Genomic DNA, 19267 nt, shown 5'->3' with positions numbered 1-19267 from the left:
ATCTTCTTCCAATTCTGTAGATGGCACAGTTCAGCATCTTCCTCTCCATCCGGTCAGATCGATCAGTTCTCCTCGCCGGTCCTGATGGGAAGATTGGGCGGTACCCCGGGCCCGTTGCGTCTCTGCTCCCGGTCTCCGGATAGTCCTCCTTGGCCCGTCTCCCGGTTTTCTTTCTCCTAGGACGACAAAGGAAGAGCGGCAATACCTATCCATAGACATTTTTCCACCCCTGTTGAGATAGTGGGGCAGCATATGCATTTCATCATAACGAAACATTACATTCTTATTTTGAAAAAAACAAAAAAAACAGTATAACTAAGAGACAGTTTCATGCGAATCACAATATTTAAGAGACTAGATGTGGTATGTTTTATGGTTGGAACTGAATTAGTCTGAGACAGTACCAGCTAGGATTCCAGAGGATTCCTCCAGTTGTTGCAGAGTGTGCCTGGGATGGCAACACTTCAACTGGTTTATGTGGACCCACTTGTCTTCCCCCGCTGCCAAAGGACCTTTGGGGATGTGGATTTTGTAGGCCACAGGGGAGATCTTGTCGATGATCTCAAAGGGTCCCTTCCATGTAGGCAAAAATTTGCGCTGCGTGGCCTGGTTCCTTTGGAAGTTGTATAGATAGACCCGGTCTCCCACCTGATATTCCTTCCTGGAAGTTTTCAGGTCATAATGGGTCTTCATGCTATCAGCTGATCTTTCTAGATTCCGCTGAGCGTAAGCAAAAGCATGTTGGAGGTGTTTCCTTAAATTCTCCACATACTCATGAGTAGTGGAGGCGTTTATCAGTGTCTGCTCTTGGGTCCTGTAGAGCAAATGCTGAGGAAGCACCATCTTGCACCCAGTCATCAACTCAAATGGTGACATTTTGGTTGCAGATGAAGGGGTAGATCTGATGGCCATTAGGACCAGAGGTAATCGGATATCCCAACTTGGCCCAGAATCTGCCACAAACTTCTTTAATATGCTCACAATGGTTTGGTTATATCTCTCTACTGCCCCAGAAGAAGCTGGTCTATAAGCAATATGCAACTTCCTTTTGACCCCCAGTATCTCCCACATCTTTGTCATTACTTCACTGGTGAAGTGGCTACCCCTGTCTGACTCAATCCTTTGAGGTAGACCAAAATGAGAAAAGATGTGGTTAATCATCAAGGCAGCTGCCGTTTCTGCCTTGCAATTTGGGGCTGGGATACATTCCACCCACTTGGTAAACAAGCATGTCACAGTCAACATGTACTTATTCCCCCTAGCAGAGCGAATCACAGGGCCTACAAAGTCGATTTGTAAATCTGACCATGGCAGTGTCATCCCCCGCTTTTGGAGAGGCGCGCGGTGCGTGAGGGATGATGGCTGAAATTGTGCACACACAAGACACCCCTTTAAGTATTGGTCGAGGTCCTGCCCTATGTGTGGCCAGTATGCAACCTCTCTTAAGATTTCCAATGTTGTGTGAAACCCCCTATGACCGGCGGTGGCCGCATCATGGGCGTGACTTAACATCAGGCTTCGGAATGAGGTAGGAACCACCCACTGATCGTGGCCAGCTTTGGATTTCCTTACCAACAAACCGTCTTGGATCCGGAACATTTTTGGACATTTCATCAACACTCTTAGGTCCTCTTTCCCAGTGTAATCGGTATCCGTCAGGAGAAAGTTCTCAGGGTCCTCAAGGTGCTGGTAAAATTTACCAATAATTGGATCCCCCTTCTGAGCGGTAATCAAATCAGCATCAGGGGTCTCCTTACTCCATTGGGCAATTGAAAGGTCGTTGTGAGCATTTGTCTGGGACCTAGTGATAGCAGTGACCTGGATTTCCCCCAACAGGGACTCAATCTCAATTAGATCCCCTTGGATGGCCCCGGTTTTGGCCAGCTGATCAGCTAAGTCATTTCCAGTTTTGTCTGGTCCCTCTACTTTGGAATGACCCTTGATCTTTTTCCAATAGATGGTCATCTCATTCGAGGTGACCAGATCATCAATGTTTTGGATCAACTTCCCATGTTTCAAGGGTTTGTTGTTAGCACATAACATGCCTCTGGTTTTCCAATTAACCAGGTGCTCCACGAACCCGTTCCGTACATAATCCAAATCTGTGATTATGACCAGTTCGTGGAGTTGATGCTGGACAGCAGTGAGGATGGCCTGATGCACAGCCATCAATTCTGCCACCTGACTACTTCGGGGACCAATTTTGTATCCAGCGGAGGGTTCTGGGGACTCATTCACCCATGCATTCCCTACGCCGGCCACCAGTTCTTTCTCCCCGTTGGTGTCAACATGGTAAGAGCATCCATCCACATAGACAGTGGGCATTCCCTCACACTTGTCCTCTTCAAAGACTTTGTGTGGGGAATTAAGATATGCCTCCGTGTTGTCCTTGATTTTTAGACTTTCGTCCTCGAGACAGTTTTCTCTGGCACAATCATGCAAGTCAGCCAGACCTTGCGCGAGGGGACTCTTCTTGTTTTGGCCATATCTGACCTCCACAGGAAAGCCTTGCATTGACAGAATCCAGGAAGTAATTCGGGAATTACTCACATTTCCGGCCCGGATTCTGTCACTTTGGAGATATTGCAGAGGCTGGTGTGGAGTCTCCACTATGATGTGTTCCCCCTGGATAAACGGGCGGTAATTCTTCAATGCCCACACCGTTGCCAGGAGTGCCTTCTCACAATCGTTGAATTTTTCCTCCACAGAGGATAAAGTTTTGCTCGCATAGGAGATTACCTTATAGACCTTGTCATGCTTTTGGTATAATACTGCCGTCAAGCATGTATTAGAGAACCCCGTCTCCAGGAAAAACTCCTTGTTTCTGACAGGGTAAGCTAGGCAAGGCGCTTGTGAGAGGCTTCTTTTGAGTTGTTTTACCGCCTCGGCTTGTTCTGGACCCCATTCCCACTTGACCCCCCCTTTCAGGAGATGAATCAGGGGTCTGGTGATCTCTGCGTAGCCCTCAATGAACTTTCTGCTGTAATTAGTCAGTCCAAGGAGGCTCCTTAGTTCCCGCAGAGTTGTGGGGTCTTTCAGTTTCTGAAGTGCTTCCACTTTCTTTTCCTGGGGACAGAGACCCTGAGGAGTAATCTCATGCCCCAAGAAATTAACACGGGTTCTACACCACTGTGCTTTCTGAAAGGAAAGTTTTGCTCCGGCGGCCCTCAACTGTGTCAGAATATAACAGATCTCCGCTATGTGTTCCTCCACAGATGAACTTTTGATGAGGACATCATCTACATAAGCCAGGTTACCCCTCGCACCCAGGTCGGGCATGGCCTTATGTAGGAAAATGTTGAATTCATTGCCGGAGTTGAGGTATCCGAAGGGAGTCCGGGTCCATGTGTACTGCTGGCCCCCAAAGGTAAAAGCCAGTTTGTATTGGTCCTCCCTGCTGACAGGCACGGTCCAGTATCCATTGGTCAGGTCTATTGCAGTGAATACCTGTGACCCCTGAATCTGGGCCAGCCCTTGGTCAATGTAGGGCAGAGGCCATCGGGAAGTATGGACCCGTTTGTTGAGCTCCCTGAGGTCGGCGCAAAGTCTCCACTGGCCGTTTGGCTTCAATATTCCCAGCACTGGATTATTGAAGGTGCTGTGGACTGGACGGATTATTCCCCGGGACTCAAGGTTCTTGATTATTTCAGTGAGGGACTCCATTGATGCGAGAGGCAAGCGATATTGCTTCACAAACACCGGAGTGATGCCAGGGTACGTGGGGATTGTTGTCGTGTGGATGTCGGTGCGACCACAGTCATACGAGTCTACCGCAAAGAGATCTTGGAAATCCAAGAAAACTTGTTTCAACTTTTGCTTTCGTTCCAGAGTCACACAGGCATCCGCTAGGTTGACTCTCTCTTCCACCATCTGCCTGAAGCCTGGAAAGACTTCTGGTTTGGCTATTTCAGCGGCCTCCTCCAGCTGGGTGGAGAAGTCCCTGGTCAGAGTGCTGATTTGGACTGGAGGCTTCAGGTGGGAAAGGCAGCCCTCATGGACCTGGAAAATCACCTCATCCCTCCTGAAGTCACAAGTCACATCTTCCTTACCATAAGGGCAAGATGTGTACACCAGGAAGTTCCCCCCATGCCGGGTAAAAATCCTGTCTGGTGTTGTATTGTCATCACTGTCACTGTCAAAGCAGTCCTTGGGGATTGGCCCTAACAGTTCATTACCTAAATCTATGGAAAAATGTCGGTCATCAACCGCCATTCCAATAATGGTGCCTCCGGCTAGAGTAATACTCTTTAAGTCGCTGTTATCCACCTCTATTGGAATGGTGTCATGTTCTATGTTGACTAATGGTGTTGGGTTTACCCCTAACCCTTGCTGTTGGAGAGAAGCGTTTAGATGTATGTAAGCATCAGGGTTTTGCAAATGTTGTCCTCTTTTAACTTTCACTTCCAGGGAGAATTGTCGGGTCCTTTCTGGGATGGTGACTTCCTCTTTAATCTGAATTTCAACTGCATAAGGTAGCAATTGGGCTGACCTAAATTCTTTTTCTGGATCATCAAAGCCCATGGGATTATCCGCTAATCGGGACCAAGCTTTGAAGTTTATTAGGTCCAAACTAATGGCAAAACGATTGAGAATGTCACTGCCTAAGTAAAAGGCGGCAGGGACGTCTCGCACGACCCAACAATTGTGGACTATGCTCTTGTTGCCAATGGAGATTTTGAGCATACACCTGCTTGGCAGGAGATGTTTGGAATCAGGTGCTTCCAGGTCCATTTCCCATTTGTCTATCAGTTTGAAGGTGGGAATGGCTGGATCTTTTGGGAGTTGGCGAAACATGGCTTCGCTGATGAAGCTCTTACCGTTGCTCACACACACTCGAGCGAGAACAGAGTCCTTCCCATCATTTAACTGAACAGGTATGAACAACTGCTCTCCAATTTGCTGAATATCAGCCAGGCTCTGAGCTGATTTCACATCTTTCTGAACTATAGGAGTGGGAGTTTCTGATTGTGGATTAGTATAGAATTTCAGAGTGTTTCCTTCCAGCGTGGAATACCACCTTAAACTGGAAGGAAGGTTGATTTTCAGAAATAGAGAGGACCCCCCATCACCAGTCTGTTGTCCTACTGCTATTACTGTCACGTCTGGAATCTGGTTGTTCTGGAAGTGAAATTCTACTTGGTCAGATTTTTGTTCAACCATGTGGCAGGTGCCGTTTAAACTAACATGGTTGACACTCTTTTTTAATTTTATTGGTCGGCTAGTCTGGGTCCAGAGGACCTTGTTTACGCAATCTATTAGGCGTGACAACCTTCTCAGGAGGTCATTCCCTAGTAAACAAGGGGTGCCCTCTGGGGTCACAACTATGACCGGGTGTTTCAACTTATGTCGCCCAATTTTAATGTCCAAATCTGCCGTCCCCTCGACGGGAATTTCCTTCCCGTCAAAGTTCTGGAGTTGCCCAGGAAGAGAGGTGAGAGGAATTTGGTAATTCTCTCCCCTTCCTGCATTCAGTTCGTCAAAGGCCCTTCTGGACAGAAGGGTAGCTTGAGATCCAGTGTCCACCAGTGCCAAAATTGTACCCTGCCCCTGTACTTGTACCGGGGCATAATATCTTCCCTCCTTCTCCTCAAGGGGGCACAGATAATGTACATTTTTGGACAACTGGTGGGCTAATTTTCTGGTTTTGGACATCGCTAGCGAAGAGATTTGGGCAGAATTCTGTGGAGAGCCTTGGGAATCTGAAAGAAAAATTTGGCAACTGGAGATCAGAGCCAGTGTGGGTTCCCCTGGCTCTGGTTCCGGGCCGCCCCCCCCTTTTTGGAGGCAGTCACCAGGATGGGTTTGAACCAGGGGATTTTCTTGCTGTTGGTTCTGGGATGAGATGGTGGGCGGCGGTAGCTCAGTCTCCACATCTCCCCAGTCTGGATTTGCATCCCTAGGGACCCATTTTTCTTTGGGAGGAGTTCCCCCCTCTCTGAAGGAGAAGATCCTTTTCCCAGGATCCTCTGAGGATCCCTCTCCCTCAAATTGGAAGATCTGTACCTCCTCCTCAAACTGAGTCTGTTTGGGTCTTTTGTTTCTCCTACCCACCTCTGCTCCTTAGGAGGCAGACTTTCAGGGGCAAGAGATTTTGTTTCCGGTTCCTGGGTTTCCAGGGGCTGTTTACAAGTGAGGAAGGAAGCTTCCTCCAAGGCTTTACACCCCCTTCCCTTTGTGCCTCCTCCCTGGGAACCGGTGAGTTATCGGGGTGCTGCCCCCGTCATTGTTCTGGAGCACCAGGTCCAGAGTTGGGTGCGTTCTGCGCCGGCACGCCCATCTGAGGGTTCTGCTGAGCCCTCAGTATGTGACCCAGATCCCGCGCCATGTTTTGAACCTGGCGCTCTAACTGGGAAACCCGCTAAGGCTGATACGGGGCCCTGTTTTCTCCCCTGGGCTGATCCCGGGAAGGGTAGCTGTCCCTCCTCTGGTAATACCCCGGGTTGGGAAGATTTGGGTACCCCTCCACCCTTGGCCTCCCCTCTCCCGGATTCAGTGGTCTGGGCTCAGGGAATTGGGGAAAGAAGGATGGATGGTTTTGGGGCTGAAAGTCGGGTGGATATCTGGGGAAAAAGTTCTGCCCAGGGTTTGGTAAATTTCTGCCCTCCTGTGGGAAGTTTGGAGGGAAGTTCCCTGGGTTAGGTGCTTGGCTGGATCCCCCCCTCTTGGGCTGGAGGAGTCCACACATAACCCAGGATGGGTCGATTTCCCTTGTAACGGGGACTTACATAATCAGGAGAGCGAGGGACCCCATTTGTGGGGCTGCCTCCTTGGCTCCCTGTCTGTGACTGACCCGAGGACCTCCTGGGCCTAGCATTATTAGGTGCAGGTAGGTTTTTAGGCCCCCCCATCTCCAAATCCAAAACGGGGGTGACCTTTACCTCTGCCACCTTGGCAGCAGCAGGGGTGCTGTTGGCTTTGGGGTTTTTCTGGGCATTACTTTTGCTATCTATCGGTTTCTGCACCTCATAGATCCGGGTAGCCTGTTCAATGACCCAGTCTAAAGATCTTTTCTCGTGAAAATCCCTCACGAGCTGGGTCATGATATATTTGGGCAAGGCATGGAAAAACATATTTATAAATTCTCTGCTATCCGTGCGCACCCTTCTTGTGGTCTGTGCAAAAGCACGCTTTAACTCCTGCACAAATTCTTGTGGGGCCTGATCCTCCCCACATTGCAAATTGTAGGCTGCCTTGCGAGCCTCTTGAGGATTTCTGTGAACAGAAAAATGTTTCAAGATGGCCGCCTTATAGGTGGACCACCTTAAATGATTTTGGTCCTCCAGCCCCGCAAAGAAACTGGAGTATTCCGGGGAGAAGGTCCACTTTACATATTGAATACAGCTTTGGCTGTCCTTCAAATGGAAAGTCTCCATCATTTGTTCAAACAACTCTAAGTGCTCCCAAACAGAATACTTAGCGTTCTTATGGTAAGGCGTGATGACGCTCCTGATCGCCTTAATCTGCTTTAAGGGGTCCTTAAGCAAGGCCCTTTTTGCCTTATTGGCCTTTTTGGTTCGGGTAACCCTTGTCCATTCGTCCTCGGACTCAGAGGCACTGCTCCCAGAGGTTCCCGTCTGTTCTTCCAGGTTTTCCCGGATTCTGCGAGCCTGGGAATGGCTGGCAGAATGTGGGGACCTGGTCTCCTGTGTCCTGCGCAGTTCAGAGGAGTCTTCAGATTCCTCCTTGCTGCCAGGATTTGATGGGTACCCCCTCCACTGACCTAACTGGGCAGAGGTTTTCAGGATGCCCTTAATGGGCCTACTCTGCTGGGGTTCCCCATTGAACTGTACTGTACTTGGGTGCCCATACCCGGATGCCCACCCCTCCATTCCTGAGTGGTACTGGCCTATGAGCCCCATACTCTTAGCTGGATAGTAATCTGCCATCCCTGTGGCCCTGTGCTCATGTGCGCCAGGGGACATGGGGGTGGTAGAGTCCAGGGACTGGGGGAGATGAAGGCCCCTGATGTTAGGGCTCCTGCGGTTATGGTCAGGAGTCTCTCTTTCCCAGCGGACCTCATCTCTATCCGCCCCTGCTCCCTGTTGCAATGCAAGAGCCTGCATTTGTGCTTTCAGTTCCTCAGTCAAGGCCTTACTAGACTCTATCAGTCTCTCCTGCATCGCTACCTGTCGTTGGAGCCTATCATTGTGTTGACAGAGGGCCTCATTTTCCCTCTGTGCTTCCTGGTTGGTCCTGGAGAACTGGGCCAGTCTTTGCTGCAGGAGGTTTACCTCCTGAGTCCCATCCCTATCGGCCTGCTCCTTTCTTGCCAGAGCATCTTCCACCCTTCTGGTGTGCTCTACCAAGTTCTGGTTTTCTTTTTGGAGGTCACCCAGCCCCTGGAGAGCCAGGTGATTTTCTTCAATTTGCTTTTTTAAGTGGCAGACTTTCTGGCCTAAAGTGTCTCTTTCCTGACTGAGAGCCTGCATCTGTGCTGCCAGGTCGTCCCTCTGCCTTTGAAGGGCACCAGCTTTCCGGCGCTCTTCATCAAACTCTGCCTGGGTATCCAGGTCTTTCAGAATCAGTTTATTGCTTTCTGCCTTTTCCCTATCTAGGTGGCCTTGCAGGGTGACTACCTGCTCAGCACATACCCTGTTGAAGTCCAGTTGTTGCTCCAGCTTTTTCTGGCTTTGCAGTAGGGAGTCCAAACCTTCTTGGTGTTCCTTCTGCAAGGCCCGAAATCTGGTATCCTGTTCTGACTTTTCCTTTTGCAGCACATCCATATCCTCCTTTATTTTAGTGATGTACTGTCTGGTCTCATTTTCTGACTCCTGGCTTCTGTGCAGCCTTTGCTCAGAAGAGTCCAGATCAGATTGGGCCTTCTCTAACGCCATCTGTTGCCTTTTTGCCAGATCATGGCCTTCAGCACATTTATTCTGTATGGCTCCAATATATAAATATAAATATGCTGCTATCCTAACAATCTTGTCGTGTTCATCTTTGGCCTTAGGAGCCATATATAGTTCACTCAGGGCCACATGTAATGGACCCTGATCTCTCCATAGGTCTGACCCTGTTTCAGTGACCTGTCGCGTGATGGCCTGCAACCAGGCATCCTGGCCCTGTTCAGTCCATTCACCTCTCACAAATAGTTTATGTAAGAGGTGCTCTCTGGCTATTTTCATGTCTACTACGGTCGTCATTCTAGAGATTGGTCTCTGTCCTGACTTACAGAAGTTTGTATTTTATTCTTGCAAAACAGACCGTTTCCTTGGAGCGTTCCTTTTGAGGAATGCTTCACAGCGTAATGCAGCGTGGTGATCCGACTGGATGTATGTATCCCGTCAGTTAGCACACTGTATTAAGCTGCACAAGTGGTATTCTAACCCAAACATCCCGGACGAGCCCCCAATTTGTAAGAGGATTCAATTCAACACTACAGCTAAGTCAACGCCTAGTCTATAATACTGAATGAAAACCCTTATTGATATATCTTTATGTCCACTTCATGCGTTCTGGATGACTACCCCTATATAACACCCCTCTGTTGGAATCCCCCTGACCCCACTGAGCCAAGAAGTAGTTCTGTTTTGCAAGTTAAAAGGTTTATTTGAGACTTTAAACAATATAGATATATATATCACACTTTATAATAAATTAATAATTGAATATCACACTTAATCTGATATGATAAAGATTAACAACGGAGAATCTGGCACTAGCACACTTCTTTATAATCACTAAGGAGTTGACATGAAATGGATAAGGTAGCACACTGGTAAATAGGGACAGAAGAATAATGTGGTAGAGAATGCTTTATAGATTTCAGATGGATGCAATGTTCAATGAATGCAGTACAGAAAATACTCAATATGATTTCAACCAAACAATGTAATCACTTTTCTCTGGCTATTCACTCCCCCCCTCTTTATGCAATGCAAGGAAATGGGAGGAAAGCACACAGTTCTCAGAAATGCAATCAATGTAATTCAGTTCAATCCCCCCCAAGCACGCTTAAAGAAAACAGATAGGAGTTTTGAAAACACAGGCCCAAATGCTTTTATATGTGCTAGCAATGGATGAGAAATATGCTGGAAATGCTTTTAATTCCCTTTCAGAGGTTCAGGGTGAGTGGTATCTAGTTAATATTAGTCCAGGCTCACACTAACAATGATTCAGGGATGATTAGCAGGTTAAACGAATTTCTGGCAAATGGAAGGCAAGCAGCATCAGATTTTTACACGTGGAGAAATTTGCAAATCGCGGCAAAATTCGTGAATGCGTGTTCCGCGATTGCGGTAAAACTATAAGGGGTAGGAATGTGGTTCTTGGTGCGATTAAAAGCTAAGATTCTAAGCTTTCAGATGAAAGTTACTGCAAGTCTCTAAGACAAACGGTCGCGGAGATATGAGCGATTTAGTAAAGGTTGTTTTTGGTTTGCAAATTTTAAACGCAACACTTTTTCAGCTTTAAAAATGATGGCGGAATAACACAATTTCTAAGCTGCAGTTCTACTTAGATTAAAAATGGATTGAATTATATGATTTTAACTAAGAGATGTGTTCTGAGTTTTGTCGAGTACTCACAAGAGATTTTGAACCGGAAAGCGACATGGTCACGGACTTCAGTCTGGTCAGGTCTTCCCGAGTTCCGCTCACAGCGCCTGGCCTCTGGAACTGCTCACAGCATCGGGGTCAGCACTCTCTCTCTCTGGGTACAGCACTGCTTCTGGATTCTGGAGATTGAGGGATTTGAAGTCTCTGTTTATCTTGGAGTCCAAGTGTTGGCTCTTTGAAGGTTGATGGAGGTAAGTATGGATTTTTCCGGCAGAGCTTCCAGCTGCAGATGGAAATGAAGCTCCCTATCTGTCCTGACTGTCTGCTTTTATGGGTTTTGAGAGTGAGTGTGTATGCAGCATCACTAGACCCTACCCCTCTCCACTTGCCATTGGTCAAATTTCCATTTCTCACTTGATTGGGGAAGGAACTGTGAGTCAGAGCGATGTCAGCCATTTATGATCTCTTCAAAAAACTCCCCTGTCATCTGTGCACCCAAATCTATATCTGATCAAAATACATATTTCACAGTTACACAGTTGTTTGAAATTACATACCCATGTCACATATCACATGAGGTATACTCTGTCCCAAATCTGCTGTTTCTAAGAGCTTGCATTCAAAAATGGCAACTTTTAGCACTTTTTAATGTGCTAAACAACATTGGATCTTCATTAAATTTTATACAACTGTTCCTCACATATCTACCCACATACCAATGCATTTTCGTTTGTCTAGCTGAAACAGGGAGTCTGTAATAGTAATAAACAGCAGGGTTTTGTCCCAGAATATCCCACAATTTGGAGTTTGGGCTTGAATTAAAGGTACATTTTTTAATTAAGTCTCTCAAAGTTATACATTTCTGTCATTTGATTACAAAGAGTTATCAATGTTTTTGTAAAATATATATTTTACTTTCAATTCAGTCCTCAGAGTGTTGGAGTCCGCCTCCAAGACTTGGGTGGGTCAGTCACATGCATCCTCTGGCAGGCAGGCCTTTGTTGACAGTAAAACAGTAAAAATCAACATATTCCTTTCAGAGGAAAGGGTCCTTTGTGTGGTCTCTGGGAACCTCCCAGCCAGTCTGCCTTCTATCAATCAAAAGGTCATGTGAGATTCTAACTCCTGGTGTGAAGCTCTGGAGGTGAGAGGGTTTCCCAGGCTTCAGGCCTCTGGGAACAGCATGTGGCTAATTTTTAATTAAAATGCAGCCTTTGAAGTCAGCTGAGTCAAATCCCTTTGTCAGCAACTGCACTCAGTTCTCCTGTCAGAGTTTAGACCGCTAGCGCCCCCTTAAGGATTTTTTTGGTACTGCATGCAATTTTGGGATCTTTCTTGGATTAATGCATTCTAAACAGGAATGGTTCTTACATGGTAGTAAATCCTTGCTTAACATTGTTTTGATGGGGCTCCTTACAGTAAGATGGTTATGTGGAACCCCACAAAAAGGGTTGAATCTTTAAAGTGGTCCAATGAGTCACGATTTCAGCAACTTTTTGACATCAGTAACAGTGGATTTTGTTAACAAAGACCTTTCTTTACACTGGTGGGTGGCAAGTTAGGTAACCATTTTGGTGTGCGCACAACTGCGCAGCTCTCCTGGATTCTGGGATGAAATGATGGGCAGCGACAGCGCATCCCCATCTTTACCCACTCCAATGATTTATTTTTGTTCTGGGGTAAAATGATGGGCAGCAACAGCTTAATCCCCACATTCACCCCGTCTAATGATTCCACATGGGTCAAAACCCTCCACAGTAGGTTGAGGGTTCTTCTTACAATCATGTAGTCTTGGGCATCTGTGCCATGATGAGTCGGCCATGGTTTAGAAGTCTGTACTCTAAAATTGTTTTCTTGAGTTGTTCCTGTGTCAGGTTGGTTGTGGGAGGTTCCCAAGGCTCTAGTGTTATTTCTCATTGCGTGTTCCATAAACGGGTGCATGGCGTGTGAGTAGGTGGCGAGCTAACATGAAACAAAGCAGGTTCTGGTTCTGGTTTGTAGCCCCCACCCCAGTGTGCATGGGTTGTTGTTGCTCATTGTTGTATATGTGAGCCAGTTTATGGACGTTGGGTGGCGTTTGTAGTATTGGTATTGCACCTGTAGGCGAGTTACCTTCTGACTTGGCTGTCCTTTCCTTTGGTGTCCTATTGTCACTGTGCACTGCCTTAGCTGAGGTTTGGGGAACTTAAGGATGCTGATTATGACAATATTTTACTATCGTGTGATATCTCTTACTTGAGGGTGACTGGGTGCATGGAAAAATATAATCCACCACAGCGCCATTTTACTCCAAGGAAATCTGAGTGTGGAATGCGAGATGTTGGGGGTAGTATAATTGAATATGGGTATTTAGGAGTATCTAGATGGAATGTGCTTTTTAGCAATGCCTATCTAGGAATACAGAGAGCAAGGGTAAACATTCAAGCTCCAAGCCACCCTCACCAAGGGTCAACCACCACCCACCAATAGCCAGTGTTGAATGAAATTGTTGACCCTTGCAAACAATGTTACCTAGAAACAACAAAGTATCCCAAACCAGAGATGGATGTGTGACAGTGTGTAAAAACAATGTAAGGCCTTCAGTTAGGGGATCTAGGTGTGGACAAAATGGCGCACAGTAAGTGGCAGTGTGCTCTCAATGGCAAATTGGCAGAACTAACCAAGTATGTATGTATGTATATAGGCAATTAATTTAGTGCGAACCTAGGTAGAAAGCAACAAAGCACTGCACAAAATAGGAAGCAATCTAACGGGCCTGTCTAATTACTCTGGTGTGTTCCATCACATCACATCCTCTTCACAGCCTTACAGTTTGGTAATATTGAGACTGATTTCGAAGAGGACTTGATGTGCTTTCCTTATGTCTCTATCATTTCAAATACACCTTGTCCTTTATTCCGAAAATTCAATAACTCAAGGTGCACATTTCTAGCAGGAAAGGTTTTGCATGCTCCACATAAAAGATGCAAATATATACAGTAAGAACAGATAGAACATAATTTATTGTATTTTTACTATCTGAGGATTTTGTGACTGTGTCACTGCAACATAAGTTAACAAATCACACCCATGTGGGCCAGGCATGTGATTCTGCTCTGGATTCTCTAATTTAACTCCAGTTAACTCCTTAGTTCCTTTCAAGATCTTAGACCTCATTACGGGTTTAGCGGTAACCATGCCTGTAACAAAGGCATGGCTGCCGCCAGACCCGTGATTTTACCGGCACCCACGAATGGGCAATTACTGGGTCATGCCGAGGTAATTGCCCATTCGTGGGTGCCGGCAATAAGGGACTCCCCATCCCCATTCGGCCCCACAGGGCTGAAAGGGAATGAATGGGGAGCTCGGATGCACCAGCATCATTCATAATAAGGTCGGACCTGGTGGGCAGAGCGAGACCCGCGAACACAACTTGTAGTATGGCAGTATGGTAGCAATGGTGCCGGTAGCGATACTGGTGCTGTTGTTGCCTTACCGCCATACTTATAATGAGGCCCCTTGACTTTTTCCACTCTCTTTGTGACTCTCTCACACACTCGGAGAGCCACTCGCAATACATTGGACTATCCTTCCGGCTCTGGGGGCAGTCACCACACTTGTGCCATACATATAATTTTCCCAATGCCTTGTCAGTCACCTACAATAGGGTAGGGGCATGCCAGAGTATGCCATGTGGATCAGCTCGCCCAACTGATAGTCATCTGGCAATACAGTGTGGCAGCACGATGCATTATGTGGTTTCTCTATGCCAGACCAAAAAGTGGAACAACACCAAGCTGCAGTGGGATAAGGCCATGCTGGAAGATGGTGCCACTCCCTCAAAATGCAAGCAGTGCAGAGTTGATTGGGCAGGCAGAAAGGGTGGGGGAAAATGAGAACTATGTGTGCAACTGTGTCAGGGGCCAGTGACGGACATGTGCCTTTCTGTGAGGACACTTCCCCATAGCTGTAGCCACTGGTTTTATGTCTGGTCGAAGAGGTGTCACTAAAAGTTGATCTCCACACAATAATACAAGTCAGACCATGCGTTCATTCCATATGTTTGTGCATTGCAGTGGTCCCTAAGGAGCACACTTGGTGTACCCCGCTTTATTACTGGGGTGCACAGGTTACATGTCACAATGTCTTCCTGTTCCATCACAGTCTTCCCCTCTGGTCAGTGAAAGGCAAGCTAAAGTGGTCCAGGCCCATGAAGTGGTGGCAACTCTCTAGGCATGGGGTTGGGAAATGCTTTTTGACATCTGCAACTTGACAAGGGACACCTGTGCCAGTGTGTGGGCTCTCTGCAACAGCAGCAAGAGCTTCCTCCTTCTGTAACATAATCTGGGTCACCACCTCTACCTATTCCAATTCTTGCTCTTTTGTTTCCTCCAACACTGCCATATGCACCCACTCTTTATATATCACTGGGCAGCCCTAGCACTCTGCTGCACCCTCTCTCTGCATTACCACCATTTACCCTCCAACTCAAAAGTTGTTTAAGGAATTTCCAGCCATGACTAGTGGATCACCAACTGCAATGCTCTTCTCCTGCATTAAGTCAAGAATTGCCTCTCATTCCTCGGCAGTCACATCTAACTACTCTGGCTTAAAGACTCCCTGCCACGGCCCTGCCTCCTTCCCCTCTTGCTCCACCATCTCCTCCTATGGTAGTGGCAAACCCTCCATTGTCAACCTGCCTAATGATTTAAGAAGGAAGACCATTGCTAATCAAAACTACCTCCTGAAAGGTGTGTGCTTTGACTTTGGGTTGGGTAAGGGAGATCAATCTTGTTCCCAATTTTGCAGCCAAGTTTAAGAATTTGAACACATTTCATCAATGGGCTAAACATTAGTGATGTTATATATTTTGTACAGACTTCAACAAGCTGGTAGTTGTAACATCACCCATTATTTGTCAATACCATCCCCCAAGAAACTGAGTGGTGAGGAGATGTTCCTTCATTCATAATATAGGTGGAATTTTTTAACACTTTTATTTTAACTCAAACGGTTACTTCATGACTGTTCTACTGAAATATAGTTACTTAATGACTGTCACTCAATCTGTGAGCACTAAAATGCCATGACAAATAATGAATGACTATTCTACTGAAATACAGTTGCTTAATGACTATCAGTAGCCAGTGCCCTGATGAAGCTGGCCTGGGAAGAAACACTTGTAGGCTTCGGTGTTGATTGTATTTTTCATTGGAATTTTTTCAGACACACCAAAAGCATAGTTGTTTAACTTTACAGTTTTGTTAGTGGATTCCCTTTTTAATCTGCTGTGAATAAAGCACTGGTGCTCTTACTTTTCCGGAACTACAACTGATCGGCCAACTGAAAGCTTAACATGGCATACACAGCAATGATACTGTCAACACATCTATTGATATGCCCCAAAAAGAAAACTTGTTATGCTTAATAGGTGCATCAATGGTATGCAGTAGAGATGACAAGCATCCAGTGCGAACCCCCTTAGCTGTAGGGAACCTTTCTTAGGGGCCTCCTTCTTGCAACACATGACAAGGTGCTTTTCCCAGGCTGGCTTTTAAAGCAAAATGTGGCTTATGTTATTTTTGTAGGCGCGGTTCGCGTTTTACGTCACCTTCTCTTTGAACCAGATCACAATAGTTGGCCACATTCTGGTCTAACCGCTGGGCAGCCCTAAGGTACTCTGTGAATAAATGCAAAGTCTCCAGAGGTCAGCTGCAGGATGTACCTGGTACATCACCAAGCTGGAAACTGAGTAGTCACCGACTGGAAGCAGGTTGGGACCAAAGACAGTTATGAAGTGAGCACATGTGGTTGGTAGCACCCATTGGAAATTGTAGTCGCACGACGAACCAGTCAATGGGCCTCATTCTGAGTACAGCGGTAAGGGGTTAATGGCGCCGGTAAGGATGCCAGTGCCGTTAACCCCTTACCGCTGCATTCCGAGGTCCCTTAGCGGGAGCCGCTAAAGGACCAGGGAGCTAATAACGGGCCCGTTATTAGCTCCCACCCCAATCCCATTGAGCCCTATGGGGGCTCGAATGGGAATGGGGATGGGTATTTTGAATGAGGAATTACCGGGTCCTCCAAGGCTGGAATGGCCTGCTAATTCCTCATTCAAGGAACCCGGACCCGGACCGATTTTGGAGGCAGCCATGGCGCTAATAGCACCATGGTTACCTCCAAACTCGTAATGAGGCCCAATATGTGCAAGTGACCCCAAGTACCTGCTCCATAAATCAGTTGATGGTTGTCCAACATTAGTTTGTGAATGCTCATTGGGAATTTGAGGGACATTCGTGATGTCCATGGTGCCCCAGCTCGAAGTCAGGGCACTATGCCCACTGCTTTCCTCTTCCTAGGAATATCGAGAAATCGTGGTGTTGCAGCTGCTAACATATATGCGATCCTGCATACACAGCCTGCCACAGCACAGCCAGCGCCAGTGCCCTAGTTAATACTAATTGTCCCATGAGGGAAACCTGTATCCGCTTGATTTTCTGCCTTGGTCCATTTTATCTTCCTCCTCTGCTGTCATCTCTTCTGAATCTCAAACTGGCCTTCTGTTATCAATTAGCCTATCATCTTTATTGATTTCCTTGAGAATATTAACTGGCTTCTCAAATTCTGTTATCTGATCACTCAGTCCAACGGAGCAAAACCTTTAATTTATGGAGAACATCAGTTTGAATCATGTTTTATCATCTACTTTGTCCTAATGCAGGCATCCCACATACAAATTGAAAATCACTTCTAATTACAATTTAAAATAGGCATAAGCATATGTTACATGTCAGGTTCCGGGCCTTTTTCAGTAGCATCCTTAATCATAGAGTTTGCTATGTTGTAGACATACTGAATTTAAAAGCAGCAGCGTGATAACAAATAAAGATGTAACTCATTAAAATATGTGCTTTTAATACAACAATGGATAAATGAGCACATACTTGCGATACAGTTTTGTGTTCCACGCTGAGCAGAAGAAAGATTAGTTTTCTAAATAATCAATTCACTTCCACAATCTTCAACATAGGTGCCTACATGGGCTGAAAGCTTCGAATGTACCCAGGGCCGGTGCCAAAAGACGTATTGTGAATCACGCTGAGGACCGATTAGTGATTTCATGGTGAGAAATATATGGGGCCTCATTACGACCCTGGCGTTAAGGGTTTAACAGCGCCTTAAAGCCTCATTACGAGTTCCCTTTGCGGGACCCGACCTTAACGCCTGCTTTTAGCAGGCGTTAAAGTAGGGTGCCGCAAAGGGACCTTTGTGCTAAGTACGTTGCCGCAATTTGCGGCACCGTACTTAGCGCCTTCCCCATTCCCATTGAGCCCTACGGGGCAAAAATGGGAATGGGGAAGGGCCCATGGTGAATGGGGAATTACCGCCCTGCCAACCTTGGAATGGGGCGGTAATTCCGCCATTCACCATGGTGGACCCCGGCATGGACCATGGTGCTAATAGCACCATGGTTTAGCGCCGGGGTCGTAATGAGGCCCATTATCATTTGTTTAATATTCAGCAAGGTCTGGCTGCCTGGTCAGGGTTCTATCACGTTCCTACAGCTCCTTTTTGTGTTTCCCTGTGCATCCTATAGACCTGGAATCAACATATCACAGTACCAATGCTATTATGGGTTCCAAACTGAAGGAGCACCTCCCTAAATCTGTTAAGTAATAAACATGTACTCTTTACAACAATCATAACTTTGCATTTGCAGTTGTATTTATTTGAAGAACAGGGATGCCAATTCCGACCAGAAATGACTACCAATAGCACCTTTCCAGATGCCTGATGCACTCCCTGGAAGGGTGCCTCTACTATGGCACAAAGGTAACAGAAGTGAGAGGAGGCATGGTGCACCGGACAGTGAGGTTGAGTGCAGAGGAATGGTGTAGCGAAAAAGATGGGGATTAGACAGAGATACAGTCAGCCAGGTACAGAAGAGCAAGACCATTGTAAGGTTTATAAACTTGAAGAAGTTCCTTTAAAAGGGAACGGTTGTGAATGGAAAGCCAACCAGCATAGTTTTTGTGGGTAGAAGTCAGGGAGGATCTGGGTAGATTGTAGAGAGTGCATATCAAAGTTGAGGACTTTGTCTCGAAGGAGGAAGAAGTACAGAGGAAGGCCAAGGAATAAGCATGAGCAGTAGTTGAGTTTGCTGAGCATGTGGGTGGCGATTAGAGTTTTTATAGAGTGGTGAGTAGGAAAGAGCACATTTCCAAAATGTTAGGAAGGTTAATATACGAGCAGCAGAGGCAATAGCAGTGATGAAATGTTGCAGTCAGAAAAAAGTAGCTGTAAAAAAAGGACAGTAACATTGGGGGGCACTGTTGCGCAGCGACAAGATGGGCGCAGCATGAGAGAGCTCTGGCTTGGGCTTTCACATCTGACAATAAATCATTACCTCTCACTCCAGTAAAACAGCTGTTCAGTACCGGCTTATGATCTTCAGCCTGCTGCACCTGACCGCCTTGAAATTTGGTGCACCGAAACATCTGAGTTGTGAGCCAGTGCCCCGATTCTATGAGCGTTCTTGTGGCGCCTGAAAGCCTGCAGCACTGCATTGCAGTGGTCGAGCTGTGGCACCAATGTGACTACGGCAGGGCGTGGTGTGCCCTGGAGCTGCCGCTTCCCTGTGACGCCCTCCTTCCCCAGGGGCTTGCCCGCCCGCCGTTCCCATGGGATTGCCCAGCTCCCTGTGTCCCTCCACTGGTTCTGTGGGGCGCCGCAGCGGCGAGGCGATACCGGCAGTGGCCGAAAAGCCCAGAATCCCTGGATCCTGTCCCACC

This window comes from Ambystoma mexicanum, chromosome 5p (assembly GCF_040938575.1).
Source record: "Ambystoma mexicanum isolate Mex_15411 chromosome 5p, UKY_AmexF1_1, whole genome shotgun sequence".
In the NCBI taxonomy this organism is placed as follows: domain Eukaryota; kingdom Metazoa; phylum Chordata; class Amphibia; order Caudata; family Ambystomatidae; genus Ambystoma; species Ambystoma mexicanum.
The sequence above is the reverse complement of the archived record's forward strand: the minus strand, read 5'-3'. Positions refer to the sequence as shown.